This window comes from Pristiophorus japonicus, unplaced genomic scaffold (genome assembly GCF_044704955.1).
Source record: "Pristiophorus japonicus isolate sPriJap1 unplaced genomic scaffold, sPriJap1.hap1 HAP1_SCAFFOLD_190, whole genome shotgun sequence".
Classification (NCBI taxonomy): Eukaryota; Metazoa; Chordata; class Chondrichthyes; family Pristiophoridae; genus Pristiophorus; species Pristiophorus japonicus.
The window spans coordinates 568,129-586,727 of record NW_027251590.1 but is presented as its reverse complement, the minus strand read 5'-3'; the positions used below and the strand labels follow the sequence as shown (position 1 = coordinate 586,727).

At 45.3% G+C, this 18,599-nt stretch overlaps 1 pseudogene; it reads left to right on the top strand.

The window, feature by feature from the left end:
- Window positions 1-17,034, top strand: part of LOC139243879 (zinc finger protein 208-like) — an 89,620-nt pseudogene extending 72,586 nt beyond the window's left edge.
- The last annotated feature ends 1,565 nt before the right edge of the window (window positions 17,035-18,599 follow it).

The following is an 18,599-nucleotide window of genomic DNA, read 5'->3' as shown; positions in this document are numbered from 1 at the left end:
AAAGATAGGCAAGAAGGGAAAGGAGGTGGGGTAGCTCTGTTAATAAAAGATGATATCAGGGCAGTTGTGAAGGATGATATTGGCTCTAATGAACAAAATGTTGAATCATTGTGGGTGGAGATTAGAGATAGTAAGGGGAAAAAGTCACTGGTGGGCGTAGTTTATAGGCCCCCAAATAATAACTTCACGGTGGGGCGGGCAATAATCAAGGGAATAATGGAGGCATGTGAAAAAGTAACGGCAGTAGTCATGGGGGATTTTAACCTACATATCGATTGGTCAAATCAAATCGCACGGGGTAGCCTGGAGGAGGAATTCATAGAATGCATACGGGATTGTTTCTTAGAACAGTATGAAACAGAACCTACAAGGGAGCAAGCTATCTTAGATCTGGTCCTGTGTAATGAGACAGGAAAAATAAACGATCTCCTAGTAAAAGATCCTCTCGGAATGAGTGATCACAATATGGTTGAATTTGTAATACAGATTGAGGATGAGGAAGTTGTGTCAGAAACGAGCGTACTATGCTTAAACAAAGGGGACTACAGTGGGATGAGGGCAGAGTTGGCGAAAGTAGACTGGAAACACAGACTAAACGGTGGCACAATTGAGGAACAGTGGAGGACTTTTAAGGAGCTCTTTCATAGTGCGCAACAAAAATATATTCCAGTGAAAAAGAAGGGCGGCAAGAGAAGGGATAATCAGCCGTGGATAACCAAGAAAATAAAGGAAAATATCAAATCAAAGACCAATGCATATAAGGTGGCCAAGGTTAGTGGGAAACGAGAGGATTGGGAAAATTTTAAGCAACAGCAAAGAATGACTAAAAAAGCAATAAAGAAAGGGAAGATAGATTACGAAGGTAAACTTGCGCAAAACATAAAAACAGATAGTAAAAGCTTTTACAAATCTATAAAACGGAAAAGAGTGACTAAAGTAAATGTTGGTCCCTTAGAAGATGAAAAGGGGGATTTAATAATGGGAAATGTGGAAATGGCTGAGACCTTAAACAATTATTTTGCCTCGGTCTTCACAGTGGAAGACACAAAAACCATGCCAAAATTTGCAGGCCACAGGAATGTGGGAAGGGAGGACCTTGAGACAATCACTATCACTAGGGGGGTAGTGCTGGACAGGCTAATGGGACTGAAGGTAGACAAGTCCCCTGGTCCTGACGAAATGCATCCCAGGGTATTAAAAGAGATGGCGGAAGTTATAGCAGATGCATTCGTTATAATCTACCAAAATTCTCTGGACTCTGGGGAGGTACCAGCGGATTGGAAAGCAGCTAATATAACTGTTTAAAAAAGGGTGCAGGCAAAAGGCAGGTAACTATAGGCCGGTTAGTTTAACATCTGTAGTGGGGAAAATGCTTGAAACAATCATTAAGGAAGAAATAGCGGGACATCTGGATAGGAATAGTGCAATCAAGCAAATGCAGCATTGGATTCATCAAAGGGAAATCATGTTTAACTAATTTACTGGAATTCTTTGAGGATATAACGAGCATGGTGGATAGAGGTGTACCAATGGATGTGGTGTATTTAGATTTCCAAAAGGTATTCGATAAGGTGCCACACAAAAGGTTACTGCAGAAGATAAAGGTACGCGGAGTCAGAGGAAATATATTAGCATGGATAGAGAATTGGCTGGCGAACAGAAAGCAGAGAGTCGGGATAAATGGGTCCTTTTCCGGTTGGAAATCAGTGGTTAGTGGTGTGTCACAGGGATCGGTGCTGGGACCACAACTGTTTACAATATACATAGATGACCTAGAAGAGGGGACAGAGTGTAGTGCAACAAAATTTGCAGATGACCCTAAGATTAGTGGGAAAGTGGGTTGTGTAGAGGACTCAGAGAGACTGCAAGGAGATTTGGATAGGTTAAGCGAATGGGCTAAGGTTTGGCAGATGGAATACAATGTCGGAAAGTGTGAGGTCATCCACATTGGGAAAAAAAACAGTAAAAGGGAATATTATTTGAATGGGGAGAAATTACAACATGCTGTGGTGCAGAGGGACCTGGGGGTCCTTGTGCATGAATCCCAAAAGGTTAGTTTGCGGGTGCAGCAGGTAATCAGGAAGGCGAATGGAATGTTGGCCTTCATTGCGAGAGGGATGGAGTACAAAAGCAGGGAGGTCCTGCTGCAACTGTCTCAGGTATTGGTAAGGCCGCACCTGGAGTACTGCGTGCAGTTTTGGTCACCTTACTTAAGGAAGCATATACTGACTTTGGAGTGGTTACAGAGATGATTCACTAGGCTGATTCCTGAGATGAGGGGGTTACCTTATGATGATAGACTGAGTAGACTGGGTCTTTACTCCTTGGAGTTCAGAAGGATGAGGGGTGATCTTATAGAAACATTTAAAATAATGAAAGGGATAGACAAGATAGAGGCAGAGAGGATGTTTCCATTGGTAGGGGAGACTAGAACTAGGGGGCACAGCCTCAAAATACGGGGGAGCCAATTTAAAACCGAGTTGAGAAGGAATTTCTTCTCCCAGAGGGTTGTGAATCTGTGGAATTCTCTGCCCGAGGAAGCAGTTGAGGCTGGCTCATTGAATGTTTTCAAGTCAAAGATCGATAGATTTTTAACCAATAAGGGAATTAAGGATTACGGGGAGCGGGCGGGTAAGTGGAGCTGAGTCCACGGACAAATCAGCCATGATCTTATTGAATTGGACTAGACTTTCATTTTCTCCCTTTTGACTTTGAAAAAATTAAGCTTCATGATGCATATTCTTTGTCTTCCTGACTCCCTCTAAAACTTCACCTAAAAACAACGGCATCTTCCTGTGCCGATTTTGTAATGTGCGCTGGTTTTTCTTCAGTGCCCAGGTGGTTTTTTGGAAGTGGTCACATACTCCGTCCCAGGAAAAATGTAAGTTGGCCAAACTTGCTTCAATGTGAAAAACTGGCACAAAAAAATACTAACCTAAAAAAAAGTAACTAACTGAGTTACACTGGTGCAGAAACTTTGGGGAAACTTGGAGACTAATTCACGCCAAAAGAAACGGTGCAGATAACGGGGGGAAATTGAGCCGATAGAAATTAACTGCACAGAAGGAGGCCATTTGGCCCCATCGTATCCGTGCCAGCCTAATCCCACTTTCTAGCTCTTGCTCCGTAGCCTTGTCGGTTACGGCACTTCAAGTGCATATCCAAGTACGTTTTAAATGTTATGGGGGTTTCTGCCTCCACCACCCTTTCAGGTAGTGAGTTCCAGACCCCCTCCCCCACTCTCTGTATGAATATAGGACTCCTCAAATCCCCTCTGAACCTTCTAATTACTTTAAATCTATGCCGCCTGGTTACTGACTCTTCTGCTAAGGGAAATAGGTCCGTTCTATCCACTCTATCTAGGCCCTTCATAATTTTATACACCTCAATTAGGTCTCCCCTCAGCCTTTTCTATCCAAATAAAATAACCCCAGCCTATCCAATCTGTCCTCATAGCTAAAATTTTCCAGTCCAGGCAACATCCTCGTAAATCTCCTCTGTACTCTCTCTAGTGCAATCACATCTTTCCTGTAATGTGGTGACCAGAACTGCACGCAGTACTCCAGCTGTGGCCTAAGTAGTGTTTTATCTCGTTCAAGCATAACCTTCCTGCTCTTAGATTCTATGCCTTGGCTAATAAAGACAAATATCCCATATGCCTTCTTAACCACCTTATCTATCTGTCCTGGTACCATCAGGGATCTGTGGACATGCACTCCAAAGTCCCTGTTCCTTTACACTTCTCAGTATCTTACCATTTATTGTATATTCCCTTGTCTTGTTATTAGCCTTTCCTAAATGCATTAGCTAACACTTCTGCAGATTGAATTCCATTTGCCACTGTTCTGCCCACTTGTCCATTGATATTGTCCTGCAGTCTACAGCTTTCTTCATTATCAACCACACGGCCAATTTTTGTATTATCTGCAAACTTCTTAATTGTACCCCCTACATTCAAGTCCAAACCATTGACATATTCCACAAAAAGCAAGGGATCTAGCACTGAGCCCTGCGGAACCCCACCAGAAACAGCCTTCCAGTCACAAAAATACCCATCGACCATTACCCTTTGCTTCCTGCCTCGGAGCAAATTTGCCACTTTGCCTTGGATCCAATGGGCTTTTACTTTCGTGACCAGTCTGCTATGTGGGATCTTATCAAAAGCCTTGCTAACATCCATAAACACTACATCAAACTGCTCTCATCCACCTTCCTTGTTATCTCCTCAAAAAATTTAATCAGGTTAGTCAGACACGACCTTCCCTTAACAAATCCATGCTAACTGTCCTTGATTAATCTGTCTTTCTAAATGAAGATTTATCTTGTCCTTCAGAATTTTTTCCAAAAATTTTCCCAACAATGAGGTCAGGCTGACTGGCCTGCAATTACTCGGTCTGTCCCTTTCTCCCTTTTTAAACGGTACAACAGTCCTCCTGTCCTCCGGCACCACACCTGCAGCCAGAGAGGATTGGATAATGCTGGTCAGAGCCTCTGCTATTTCCTCTTTTGCTTCGCTTAACAGCCTGGGATACATTTCATCCGGGCCAGGGGATTCTTTCAAAGATGCTAAATCCCTTAATACTTCCTCTCTCACTATGTTTATTTCATCTACTATTTCACACTCATCCTCCCGGATTGCAAAGTTCGCGTCGTCCCTCTCTTTTGTGAAAACAGACCCAAAGTATTCATTATGAACCATACCCACATCTTCTGCCTCCACACACGTTTGCTTTAAGGTCACCAATAGGCTGGACTATTTCTTTAGTTATCCTCTTGCTCATAAAGTATTTATAAAACAGCTTTGGGTTTTCCTTGATTTTACTTGCCAATATTTTTTCATGCTCTCCCTTTGCTTTCCTAATTTCTTCTTTAATTTTACCCCTGCACTTTCTATACTTCTCTAGGGGTTCTGCAGTATTGAGTGCTCAGTATCTGTCATAAGGTTGTCCTGATTTCTTTATCCGATCCTGTATGCCCCTTACGTTTGAGAGTGACCTGCCTAAGTCTGAAACTAGAGTCTTAACCTTAAATAAAGCCAATTACATCGGTATGAAGGACGAGTTGGCTAAGGTAGTTTGGAAAAATAGATTAAACGCTGTGGCAGTAGATAATCAGTGGCTAGCATTTAAAAAAAATATTTCAGGATTCTCAACAAAAATACATTACTTTGAGAAACAAAAACGCCACAGGAAAAGTGATCTATCCGTGGCTAACTAAAGAAGTTAAGGATAGCATTGGATTGAAAGAAGCTTATAACATTGCAAAGAATAGCAGTAAGCCTGAGGATTGGGAGAGTTTCAGAAACCAGCAAAGGATGACCAAAAAATTGATAAAAGGGGAAAAATACAATGAGAGAAAACGAGGCAGAAATATAAAAACATTGCAAGAGCTTCTACAAGTATGTAAAAAGGAAGAGGGTAGAAAAAGTGAACATTGATCCCTTGGAGTCTGAGACAGGAGAAATTATCGGGAATAAGGAAATGGCAGAAACATTAAACAAATATTTTGTATCAATAGAAGACGTACAAAACATACCTAAGATGGTGGGGAACCTAGGGTCTAATGAGAGTCAGGAACCTAACATAATCAATATAAGTAGAAAAAATGTCGAAGAAAAACTATTGGGACTAAAAGCCGACAAATCCCCTGGACCTGACGGCCTACACCCTCGGGTTCTACAAGAGATTGCTGCAGAGATAGTGGATACATTGGTTGTGATCTTCCAAAATTCCCCAGATTGCAGAACAGTCCCAGCGGATTGGAAGGTAGCAAATATAACACCGCTATTCAAGAAAGGAGGGAGAGAGAAAACAGGGAACTACAGGCCAGTTAGACTGACAGCAGTCATCTGTAAAATACTGGAATCCATTGTTAAGGAAGGGCACTTAGAAAATCATAACATGATTAGGCAGAGTGAACATGGTTTTATGAAAGGGAAATCGTGTTTGACAAAGTTAGTAGTTTTTTTCAGGATGTAACTAGCAGGGCAGATAAAGGGGAACCAGTGCATGTAATATATTTGGATTTCCAAAAAGCATTCGATAAGGTGCCACATAAAAGGATTTTACATAAGATGAGAGCTCATGGAATTGGAGGTAGTGTATTAGCATGGATAGAGGATTGGTTAATGGACAGAAACAGAGAGCAGGGATAAACGGGTCCTTTGCAGGTTGACAGGTTGTAACTAGTGGGGTGCCACGAGGAACAGTGCTGGGGTCTCAGCTATTTACAATTTACATTGATGAAGGGCAATGTATCTGAGTTTGGTGATGATACAAAACTAGATGGGTCAGTAAGCTGTGAGGAGAACACAAGAGTCTGAAAAGAGATATAGATATAGATGATGTGAGTGGGCAGTAAGGTGGCAGATGAAGTATAATGTAGGGAAATGTGAGGTTATTCACTTTGGTAGGAAGAATAGAAAAACAGAATATCTTTTAAATGGTGAGAAACTTTTAAATGTTGGTGTTCAGGGAGATTTGGTTGTCCTTGTGCAAGAAACACAGAAAGTGAGCGAGCAGGTACACAAGCAATAAGGAAGGCAAATGGTTTGTTGTCCTTTATTGCAAGGGGTTGGAGTATAAGAGTAAGGAAGTCTTGCTACAATTGTACAGGGCCTTGCTGAGACCACACCTGGAGTACTGTGCACAGTTTTGTTCTCCTTACCTAAAGAAGGATCATCCATCAACATCGGCAGTTTCACGGAATCCCCTTTCCAGCTTTCTCTCCATATCCTTTGATCCCTTTAGCCTGAAGGGCCGTATCTAACTCCCTCTTCAATATATCCAATGAACTGGCATCAATAACTCTGCGGTAGAGAATTCCATAGGTTAACAATTCTCTGAGTGAAGAAGTTTCTCCTCATATCGGTCCTAAATGGCTTAGCCCTTATCCTAAGACTGTGTCCCCTGGTTCTGGACTTCCACAACATCGGGAACTTTCTTCCTGCATCTAACCTGTCCAGTCCCGTCCCGTCAGAATCTTATATGTTTCTATGAGATCCCCTCTCATCCTTCTAAACTCCAGTGAATAAATACCAGTTGATCCAGCTCTCATATGACAGTCCTGGCATCCCTGGAATCAGTCTGGTGAACCTTCGCTTCACTCCCTCAATAGCAAGAATGTCTTTCCTCAGATTTCCTCAGATTAGGAGACCAAAACTGAACACAATATTCCAGGTGAGGCCTCACTAAGGCCCTGTACAACTGCAGTAAGAACTTCCTGCTCCCATATTTAAATCCCCTAGCTATGAAGGCCAACATACCATTTGCCTTCTTCACCGCCTGCTGTACTGCATGCCCACTTTCAATGACTGATGCACCATGACAGCAGGTCTCGTTGCACCTCCCCTTTTCCTAATGTGCCGCCATTCGGATAATATTCTGCCTTCGTGTTTTTGCCCTCAAACTGGATAACCTCACATTTATCCACATTATACTACATCTACCATGTATTTGCCCACTCGCCTAACCTGTCCAAGTTACCCTGCAGCCTCTTAGCGTCCTCCTCACAGCTCACACCGCCACCTAGTTTAGTGTCATCTGCAAACTTGGAGTTATTATACTCAATTCCATCATCTAAATCATTAATATATATTGTAAAGAGCTGGGGTCCCAGCACTCTACTAGTCATTGCCTGCCATTCTGAAAAGGATCCATTTATCCCGACTCTCTGCTTCCTGTCTGCCAACCAGTTCTCTATCCATGCCAGTACATTACCCCCAATACCATGTGCTTTGATTTTGTACACCAATCTCGTGTATGGGACCTTGTCAAAAGCCTTTTGAAAGTCCAAATACACCACATCCACTGATTCTCCCTTGTCCACTCTACTAGTTACATCCTCAAAAAATTCCAGAAGGTATGTCGAGCATGATTTCCCTTTCATAAATCCATGCTGACTTGGACCAATCCAGAGTCGATAGACTGCTCAAAAATGATCACCAATGCATCCACTATTTCTAGGGCCACTTCCTTAAGTACTCTGGGATGTAGACTATCAGGCCCTGGGGATTTATCGGCCTTCAATCCCGTCAATTTCCCTAACACAATTTCCTGCCTAATAAGGATATCCTTCAGTTCCTCCTTCTCACTAGACTCTCGGTCCCCTAGTACATCCGGAAGATTATTTGTGTCTTCCTTTGTGAAGACAGAATCGAAGTACTTATTCAGTTGGTCTGCCATTTCTTTGTTCCCCATTATAAATTTACCCGAATCCGACTGCAAGGGACCTACGTTTGTCTTCACTAATCTTTTTCTCTTCACATATCTATCGAAGCTTTTGCAGTCAGTTTTTATGTTTCCGGCAAGCTTCCTCTCATACTCTATTTTCCCCCTCTTAATTAAACCCTTTGCCCTCCTTTGCTGAATTATAACATTCTCCCAGTCCTCAGGTTTGCTGCTTTTTCTGGCCAATTTATATGCCTCTTCCTTGGATTTAACACTATCCTTAATTTCCCTTGTTAGCCACGGTTGAGCCCCCGTTTTATTTTTACTCCAGACAGGGATGTACGGATGTTGAGTCTCTGAGTATATTCAAGGCTGAGAGAGAGAGATTTTTGGATCCTAGGGAATCAAGGGATATGGAGATCAGGTGGGAAAGTGGAGTTGAGGTCAATGATCAGCCATGATCTTATTGAATGGCGGAGCAGGCTCGAGGGGTGTATGGCCTACTCCTGCTCCTATTTCTTATATTCTAATGTTGACATCCAGGGCTCTAGATTTATTAGTCCCACCCTTTTTCTTTAGGAAACATACTTGCTCTGAACCCTCAGTACCTCCTCCTTGAATGTCTCCCACTGCTCTGGGACTGATTTAGCTTCAAGTAGCTGTTTTCAGTCCACTTTGGCTAAATCACATCTTAGCTTAGTAAAATTAGCTTTTCCCCAGTCGAGAACTTATATTCCTGGTCAGTTGTTGTCCTTTGCCATAACTGCTGTAAGTCTAACGGAATTATGATCACCAGCATCAAAATGCTCTCCCACTGATACCCCTCCAACCTGACCAAGCTTCTTTCCCTAAAACTAAGTCCAGAACTGTCCCCTCCCTTGTTGGGCTTGCTACTTACTGGCTAAAAAGTTCTCCTGAATGCTTTTTAAGAATTCTGCTCCCTCTCTACCTTTTACACTAATTCTATCCCAATTAATATTCGGATAGTTGAAATCCCCTATTGTTTTTGCCCGTATCAGAAATGTGCCTACACATTTGCTCTTCTGTCTCCCTCTGACTGTTTGGGGGTCTATAGTACACTCCCAGCAATGTGACTGCCCCTTTTTTGTTCTTCAGTTCAACCCATATGGCCTCATTTGATGATCCTTCGAACATATCAGCCCTCCTCACAGTTATAATTGTTCCTTTAATCAATATTGCAACGCCCCCCTCCTTTTTTATCCCCCTCTCTATCTCGTCTGAAAACCCTGTAACCAGGAATGTTGAGCTGCCATTCCTGCCCTTCTTTCAGCCATGTCTCAGTAATAGGTATAATATCATACCTCCACGTGTCTATCTGTGCCCTTAGCTCATCTGCCATATTCCCTAGATTCCTTGCATTGAAGTATATATCATTTAGCACGGCCAAACTCCCTTGTTGTCCATTTTCTAGCCTTTGTTTCCTCTGCCTTCCAAACACGCTTTCAAATTTCTGCCTCCCATTCCAGCTTTTCTTCTCTCCCTCTAAATCTACTCTCAGGTTCCCATCCCCTGTCAAGCTAGTTTAAACCTTCCCCAACAGCACCAACAAACCCCACAGCGAGGATCTTGGTCCCAGTCCTGTTGAGGTGCAACCAGTCTAGTTTCTACAGGTCTCGCCTCCCCCAGAAACGTTCCCAATGCCTCAGGAATCTAAAGCCTTACCACCTGCACCATCTCTCCAGCCATGAATTCATCTGTTCTATCTTCCTATTTCTGTACTCAACCAGCACGTGGCATCGGGAGTAATTACAACCTTTGAGGTCTTGCTTTTTAATCTCTTTTCTGTTCCCTAAAATCTGCCTGAAGGACCTCGTCCCGCTTTCTACCTTTGTCATTGGTGCCGATATGGACCACGACCTCTGGCTATTCACCCACCCCCACCCCCTCAGAATGTCCTGCAGCCGTTCAGTGACAACCTTGACCCTGGCACCAGGGAGGCAATATACCACCACCCCTGGAGAAACGTCTGTCGCTGCACAAACACCTGCCTGTTCCCCAAGTATCAAACCCCCTACCACGATTACTCTTCCACTCTTCTTCCTCCCCCCTGTGCAGCTGAGCCACCCGTGGTGCCAAGGACTTGGTGCTGGCTGCACTCCCCAGAGCAACCATCGCACTCACCAGTATCCAGAACTGAAAACCGGTTAACGAGTCAGGGGACTCCTCGTCTGTCTGGCGGTCACCCATTCCCTCTCTGCCTCTTAAGCTGCGGGGTGACCACCTCCTGAAACCTTCTATCCACCAAGTTCTCAGCCTCGCGGATGCACTGCAGTGACGCCAGCCGCCGCTCAGGCTCCGAAACCCGGAGCGCGAGCTGGTCCAGCTGGTGACACTTCCCACAACGTGGTCGTCCAGGGACTTCCCACATGGCCCAGGATGGCCATTACACGGGACTGAGCGGCCCTGCCCAGGATAGAAATTCTGAACAGACAGTTCTAGTTTCTCTGGAACATTCTTTCCTCTCTTGCCCCTCCTCAGCTGTAGCATTAGACCCACTCCCCTGCTCTTGCCTCATAACTCTGCTAATCTTTATCTCTTTGGAAAGTAACGAGTGAACCTGCTTCCACCAGCCTTACAGACAGTGCGTTCCAGGCCATAACCTCTCGCTGCTTCACTTATCCCCTCGTGTAGCATCTGGTTCATTTGTCAATCACCTTCAATCTGTGTCCTCTGGTTACCGAGCCTTCTGACACTGAAAATTGTTCTTCCTTATTAAGAGGGTTGGCGGGCTGCAGGAGGTGAGAGAGATAGGGAGGGGTGAGGCCTTGGAGGGATTTGAACAAGAGGAGTATTTTAAAGGCTGAAGCCATCTCCCCCAGTGCAGAATGTGACTCACTATTAACAGGAAGGAACCAACCAGAGAGCTGGCCATCCTAGACTGGGTGATGTGTAATGAGAAAGGACTAATTAGCAATCTTGTGCGAGGCCCCTTGGGGAAGAGTGACCATAATATGGTAGAATTCTTTATTAAGATGGAGACTGACACAGTTAATTCAGAGACTAGGATCCTGAACTTAAGGAAAGGTAACTTCGATGGTATGAGACATGAATTGGCTAGAATAGACTGGTGAGTGACACTTAAAGGGTTGACGGTGGATAGGCAATGGCAAACATTTAAAGAACACATGGATGAACTTCAACAATTGTACATCCCTGTCTGGAGTAAAAAAAAACAGTAAAAGGGAAAAGGGAATATTATTTGAATGGGGAGAAATTACAACATGTTGAGATACAGAGGGACCGGGGGGTCCTTGTGCATGAATCCCAAAAAGTTAGTTTGCAGGTGCAGCAGGTAATCAGGAAGGTGAATGGAATGTTGGCCTTCATTACGAGAGGGATGGAGTACAAAAGCAGGGAGGTCCTGCTGCAACTGTTTAGGGTATTGGTGATGCCGCACCTGGAGTACTGCGTGCAGTTTTGGTCACCTTACTTAAGAAAGGATATACTGGCTTTGGAGGGGGTACAGAGACGATTCACTGGGCTGATTCCGGAGATGATGATAGAATGAGTAGACTGGGTCTTTACTCGTTGGAGTTCAGAAGGATGAGGGGTGATCTTATGGAAACATTTAAAATAATGAAAGGGATAGACAAGATCGAGGCAGAGAGGTTGTTTCCACTGGTCGGGGAGACTAGAACTAGGGGGCACAGCCTCAAAATACGGGGGAGCCAATTTAAAACCGAGTTGAGAAGGAATTTCTTCTCCCAGAGGGTTGTGAATCTGTGGAATTCTCTGCCCAAGGAAGCAGTTGAGGATAGGTCCTTGAATGTATTCAAGTCACAGATAGATAGATTTTTAACCAATAAGGGAATTAAGGGTTACGGGAAGCGGGCGGATAAGTGGAGCTGAGTCCACGGCCAGATCAGCCATGATCTTGTTGAATGGCGGAGCAGGCTCGAGGGGCTAGATGGCCTACTCCTGTTCCTAATTCTTATGTTATGATGTTATAAAATGGCTCAACCGTGGCTAACAAGGGAAATTAAGGATAGTGTTAAATCCAAGGAAGAGGCATATAAATTGGCCAGAAAAAGCAGCAAACCTGAGGACTGGGAGAATTTTATAATTCAGCAGAGGAGGACAAATGTTTAATTAGGGAGGGAGAAAATAGAGTATGAGAGGAAGCTTGTTGGGAACATAAAAACTGACTGCAAAAGCTTCTATGGATATGTGAAGAGAAAAAGATTAGTGAAGACAAACATAGGTCCCTTGCAGTCAGATCCAAGTAAATTTATAATCAGGAACAAAGAAATGGCAGACCAGTTAAACAAATACTTTGATTCTGTGTTCACGAAGGAAGACACAAATAACATTCTGGAAATACTAGGGGACCGAGGGTCAAGTGAGAAGGAGGAACTGAAGGAAATCCTTATTAGGCGGGAAATTGTGTTAGGGAAATTGATGGGATTGAAGGCCGATAAATCCCCGGGCCCTGATCGTCTGCATCCCAGAGTACTTAAATAGTCGCCCTAGAAATAGTGGATGCATTGGTGATCATTTTCCAACAGTCTGTCGACTCTGGATCAGTTCCGATGGACTGGAGGGTAGCTAATGTAACACCACTTTTTAAGAAAGGAGGGAGAGAGAAAATGGGTAATTATAGACCTATCAGCCTGACATCAGTAGTGGGGAAATTGTTGAAATCAATTATTAAAGATGAAATAGCAGCACATTTGGAAAGCAGTGACAGGATCGGTCCAAGTCAGCATGGATTTATGAAAGGGAAATCATGCTTGATAAATCTTCTGGAATTTTTTGAGGATATAACTAGTAGAGTGGACAAGGGAGAACCAGTGGATGTGTATTTGGACTTTCAAAAGGCTTTTGACAAGGTCCCACACAAGAGATTGTTTTGCAAAATTAAAGCACATGGTATTGGGGGTAATGTACTGACGTGGATAGAGAACTGGTTGGCAGACAGGAAGCAAAGAGTGGGAATAAACGTGTCCTTTTCAGAATGGCAGGCAGTGACTAGTGGGATGCCGCAGGGTTCAGTGCTGGGACCCCAGCTATTTACAATATACATCAACGATTTAGATGAAGGAATTGAGTGTAATATCTCCAAGTTTGCAGATGACACTAAGCTGGGTGGCGGTGTGAGCTGTGAGGAGGATGTTAAGAGGCTGCAGGGTGACTTAGACAGGTTAGGTGAGTGGGCAAATGCATGGCAGATGCAGTATAATGTGGATAAATGTGAGGTTATCCACTTTGGTGGTAAAAACACAAAGACAGAATATTATCTGAATGCCGGCATTATAGGAAAAGGGGAGGTGCAATGAGACCTGGGTGTACGATGAAGAAGGTAAATGGTATGTTGGCCTTCATAGATAGGGGATTTGAGTATAGGAGCAGGGATGTCTTACTGCAGTTGTACAGGGCCTTAGTGAGGCCTCATCTGGAACATTGTGTTCAGTTTTGGTCTCCTAATCTGAGGAAGGATGTTCTTGCTATTGAGGGAGTGCAGTGAAGTTTCACCAGACTAATTCCCAGGATGGCAGGACTGACATATGAGGAGAGACTGGATCGACTGGGCTTGTATTCACTGGAGTTTAGAAAGGATGAGAGGGGATCTCATAGAAACATATAAAATTCTGACGGTACTGGATAGGCTAGATGCAGGAAGAATGTTGGGGAATTCCAGAACCAGGCACGTAGTCTAAGGATAAGGGGTAGGCCATTTAGGATATTGAGTGAAGAAGTTTCTCCTCATCTGAGAGTTGTTAACCTGTGGAATTCCCTGCCGCAGAGAGTTGTTGAGGCCAGTTCATTGGATATATTCAAGAGGGAGTTAGATATGGTCCTTACGGCTAAGGGGATCAAGGGATATGGAGAGAAAGCAGGAAAGGGGTACTGAGGGAATGATCAGCCATGATCTTATTGAATGGTGGTGCAGGCTCGAAGGGCCGAATGGCCTACTCCTGCACCTATTTTCTATGTTTCTATGTTAAGGGGTGATCTAATTGAGGTGTTTAAATGATTTAAGGAGTTGATAGGGTAGATGGAGATAAACTATTTCCTCTGGTGGAGGAGTCCACAACAAGGGGACACAACCTTCAAATCAGAGCCAGGCCGTTCAGGGCTAATGTCAGGAAGCACTTCCTCACACAAATGCTGATTGGCTGTTCTCTTGACTCGAGAATCTGGAACTCGGGATCATCGTCTCAGGATAAGGGGTCGGCCATTTAGACTGAGATGAGAAATTTCTGCACTCAGAGGTTTGTGAATCTTTGGAATTCTCTGCCCCAGAGGACTGTGGATGCTCAGTCATTGAGTGTATTCAGGGCTGAGATCGATAGATGTTTGGACACTAAAGGAATCCAGGTATACGGGGATAGTGCGGGAAAGTGGAGTTGAGGTAGAAGATCAGCCGTGTTCTTATTGAATGGCGGAGCAGGCTCGAGGGGCTGTATGATCTACTCCTGCTCCTATTTCTTATGTTCTTAAAGCGTAGTGTAAATCGGGAACTCTTCCTCATAAAACGGAGGCTGGGGGCCAAGTGAAAATCCCAAAACTGAGATTGATAGATTCTTCTTGGGCAAGGGTATTAAGGGCGATGGAACCAAGGCAGGTAGGCGGAGTTAAAATACTGATCAGTCACCATCTAATTGAATGGCGGGACAGGCTCAAGGGGCTGAATAGCCTTTTCCTGTTCCTATGTTCCTACTTACAATGATGACTTTTGTAAACAGCTGTTACAGGGGATTAGAAGGGGAGGATATGCAGACAGGATTAAACCTGGATCCCTCCTGTCCCGATGACTCAGTCACACTGGAATGCACGTGTGAGGCCAGGTAGGGACAGTGGAATAGCCAATCGCCACTCACTGCCGAGGTTCACACAGGGAGATTGGGCACATGGGTCACATATTGGAGAGAAACTGGTGAGTGTAGAACTGAACCCAGCCAGAGGCACCACCTTCAGAGGAGGAGAGGGAGGGGAACCAGTGAGTGTAGAACTGAACCCAGCCAGAGTCAGCACCTTCAGGGGAGGAGAGGGAGGGGAATCAGTGAGTGTAGAACTGAACCCAGCCAGAATTGGTGGTGAAAACTGGGAGTGGAGGAGAAACAGTCTAGAGTTGTGTGATGGGTTTGGATTTCAGCACAGCAGGAGGGACAATGTGTGGGACGGGGATTTACAGCTTTAGGGGAACAAGAGAGGAAAGAATGTTCCATGGAAACTACATATGCCTATTCTGAATTTCTGTCCTGTACTTAGTGATGAGTTTTGAAATCTCCTTTTACAGGGTATTAGAAGGTGAGATTTTCAGACAGGAAACTCAAACCAAACATCGCGTCAAGATCTGACATAGTCCCTCGATTCATCAGGACCTGAATATTATCGGCCTTTGAGTGTGGAAGGAGAAATGTTTGTCTGTTCTGTCTGTGGGAAAAGATTTCAAACATCAGTGTGACTGGAAAAGCACCGAGACACACACACCCGAGTGAGAGTGTTCCAGTGCACTGCCTGTGGAAAGAGCTTTAACCAGTTACACAGCCTGAAAAAACATCGCACCATTCACAGCGGGGAGAAACCGTACACGTGTTGTGTGTGTGGACCAGGCTTCAACTGATCATCCATCCTGGAGACACACAAGGACACCCTCAACATGGAGAAACCGTGGAAATGTGGGGACTGTGGGAAGGGATTCAGTTCCCCGTCTGAGCTGGAAATTCATCATCGCAGTCACACCGGAGAGAGGCCGTTCACCTGCTCCGAGTGTGGGAAGGGATTCACTGGGTCATCCCACCTTGTATCGCACCAGCGAGTTCACACTGGGGAGAGACCGTTCACCTGCTCCGATTGTGGGAAGGGATTCACTCGGTCATCCACCCTGCTGAGACACCAGCGAGTTCACACTGGGGAGTGGCCGTTCACCTGCTCAGCGTGTGGGAAGGGATTCACTTGTTCATTCCACCTTGTAACTCACCAGCGAGTTCATACCGGGGAGAGGCCATTTGTCTGTTCTGAGTGTGGGAAGGGTTTCACGGATTCACCCCACCTTGTAACTCACCAGCGAGTTCACACCGGGGAGAGGCCGTTCACCTGCTCCGATTGTGGGAGGGGATTCACTCAGTCATCCAATCTGCTGAAACACCAGCGAGTTCACACTGGAGAGAGGCCGTTCACCTGCTCAGCGTGTGGGAAGGGATTCACTCAGTCATCCACCCTACTGACACACCAGCGAGTTCACACTGGGGAGAGACCGTTCAGTTGCTCTGAGTGTGGGAAGGGATTCACTCGTTCATCCAACCTGCTGAAACACCAGCGAGTTCACACCGGGGAGAGGCCGTTCACCTGCTCTGCGTGTGGGAAGGGATTCACTCAGTTATCCAACCTGCTGAGACACCAGCTAGTTCACACTGGGGAGAGGCCGTTCCCCTGCTCAGAATGTGGGAAGGGATTCACTGATTCATCCACCTGGCTGACACACCAGCGAGTTCACACTGGGGAGAGACCATTCACCTGCTCCGTGTGTGGGAAGGGATTCACTCTGTCATCCAACCTGCTGAGACACAAGCGAGTTCACAAGTGACTGCAGGGGTTGGAATCTGCTGTTCATCACATCCCGACTGAACCATGTTCATTCTGATAGTTGGGGTTTGTTTCTGCTGAAGTTAATACACCTATACCTGGGCTGGGCTTCAATATTCTGGATATCTTGCTGATTGTGTTCTCGGGGCTGCAGTGTCGATTTAAAAAACGCTGTGTGTTATCTTTCCTCTTAATTCAGCGACTCTCATCAGAAATTAGTTTCAATGAAATTTGACTTCAATCCTAAATTGATTTTTGGTACAAAATCTACAATTCATTGTCTGAATGTTTCCACTGAATAAAATCTCCAATTAGAAAGTGCTGATTAATCTTTGCTGACAATTCTTACTGACTTGCACATTGCACACAGTGGCCCCTCCATTATCCACCAGAAAGGGGAATGGGAATAGGTGGGGAATCTGCATCCCCAAATGTTGCCCCTCCGTCTGGTACAGCAATCCCCTCGGCACGGGAATGTAGACATGTTCAATCCAAGTAACGGGCTGAGTTTAATCTTTCTGGGCCTGTGGGGTTGGTTTATATCAGACAGAAGGGGATTGGTGTCAGTGACTGTGGGGTGGGTTTATATCAGACAGGAGGAGATTGGTGTCAGTGACTGTGGGGTGGGTTTATATCAGACAGGAGGAGATTGGTGTCAGTGACTGTGGGGTGGGTTTATATCAGACAGGAGGGGATTGGTGTCAGTGACTGTGGGGTGGGTTTATATCAGACAGGAGGGGATTGGTGTCAGTGACTGTGGGGTGGGTTTATATCAGACAGGAGGGGATTGGTGTCAGTGACTGTGGGGTGGGTTTATATCAGACAGGAGATTGGTGTCAGTGACTGTGGGGTGGGTTTATATCAGACAGGAGGGGATTGGTGTCAGTGACTGTGGGGTGGGTTTATATCAGACAGGAGGAGATTGGTGTCAGTGACTGTGGGGTGGGTTTATATCAGACAGGAGGAGATTGGTGTCACTGACTGGGGTGAGTTTATATCAGACAGGAGGAGATTGGTGTCAGTGACTGGGGTGGGTTTATATCAGACAGGAGGGATTGGTGTCAGTGACTGTGGGGTGGGTTTATATCAGACAGGAGGGATTGGTGTCAGTGACTGTGGGGTGGGTTTATATCAGACAGGAGGAGATTGGTGTCAGTGACTGTGGGGTGGGTTTATATCAGACAGGAGGGGATTGGTGTCAGTGACTGTTGGGTGGGTTTATATCAGACAGGAGATTGGTGTCAGTGACTGCGGGGTGGGTTTATATGAGACAGGAGATTGGTGTCAGTGACTATGGTGTGGGTTTATATCAGACAGGAGGAGATTGGTGTCAGTGACTGTGGGGTGGGTTTATATCAGACAGGAGGAGATTGGTGTCAGTGACTGTGGGGTGGGTTTATATCAGACAGGAGGAGATTGGTGTCAGTGACTGTGGGGTGGGTTTATATGAGACAGGAGATTGGTGTCAGTGACTGTGGGGTGGGTTTATATCACCCCATCAGTTCCCCCACAGGATTCCTGTTGTAAAGGGCCAGCGAGCGACAAGGCAGCAGTATATTTATAGATTTAATGGGGGGATATTTTAAAGCTGGGTGTCCCATGTTTTGCTCTCGGCAGCGCAGTTTGTACCTTGAGGCCTTGAGTGTCGCGGAGGTTTCAATCCACTCTCGATGGTTCTGTTGTATCTCTACTCCTGCTGATGGTCTTACGGGCCGGGGCCATTGGAGGGAGCAACGTGCGGTGGCATGCCACTACAGGGAGCATCGCATGCTGCTGCAGGAGGGCTATGGCTATGAATCGGGCGACTGGATTTGATGTCACCCAAATCCAGGTCGTTGATTGGACTGCGGGTAGGTACAGCTGGGGCGGTGAGGTCGGGCC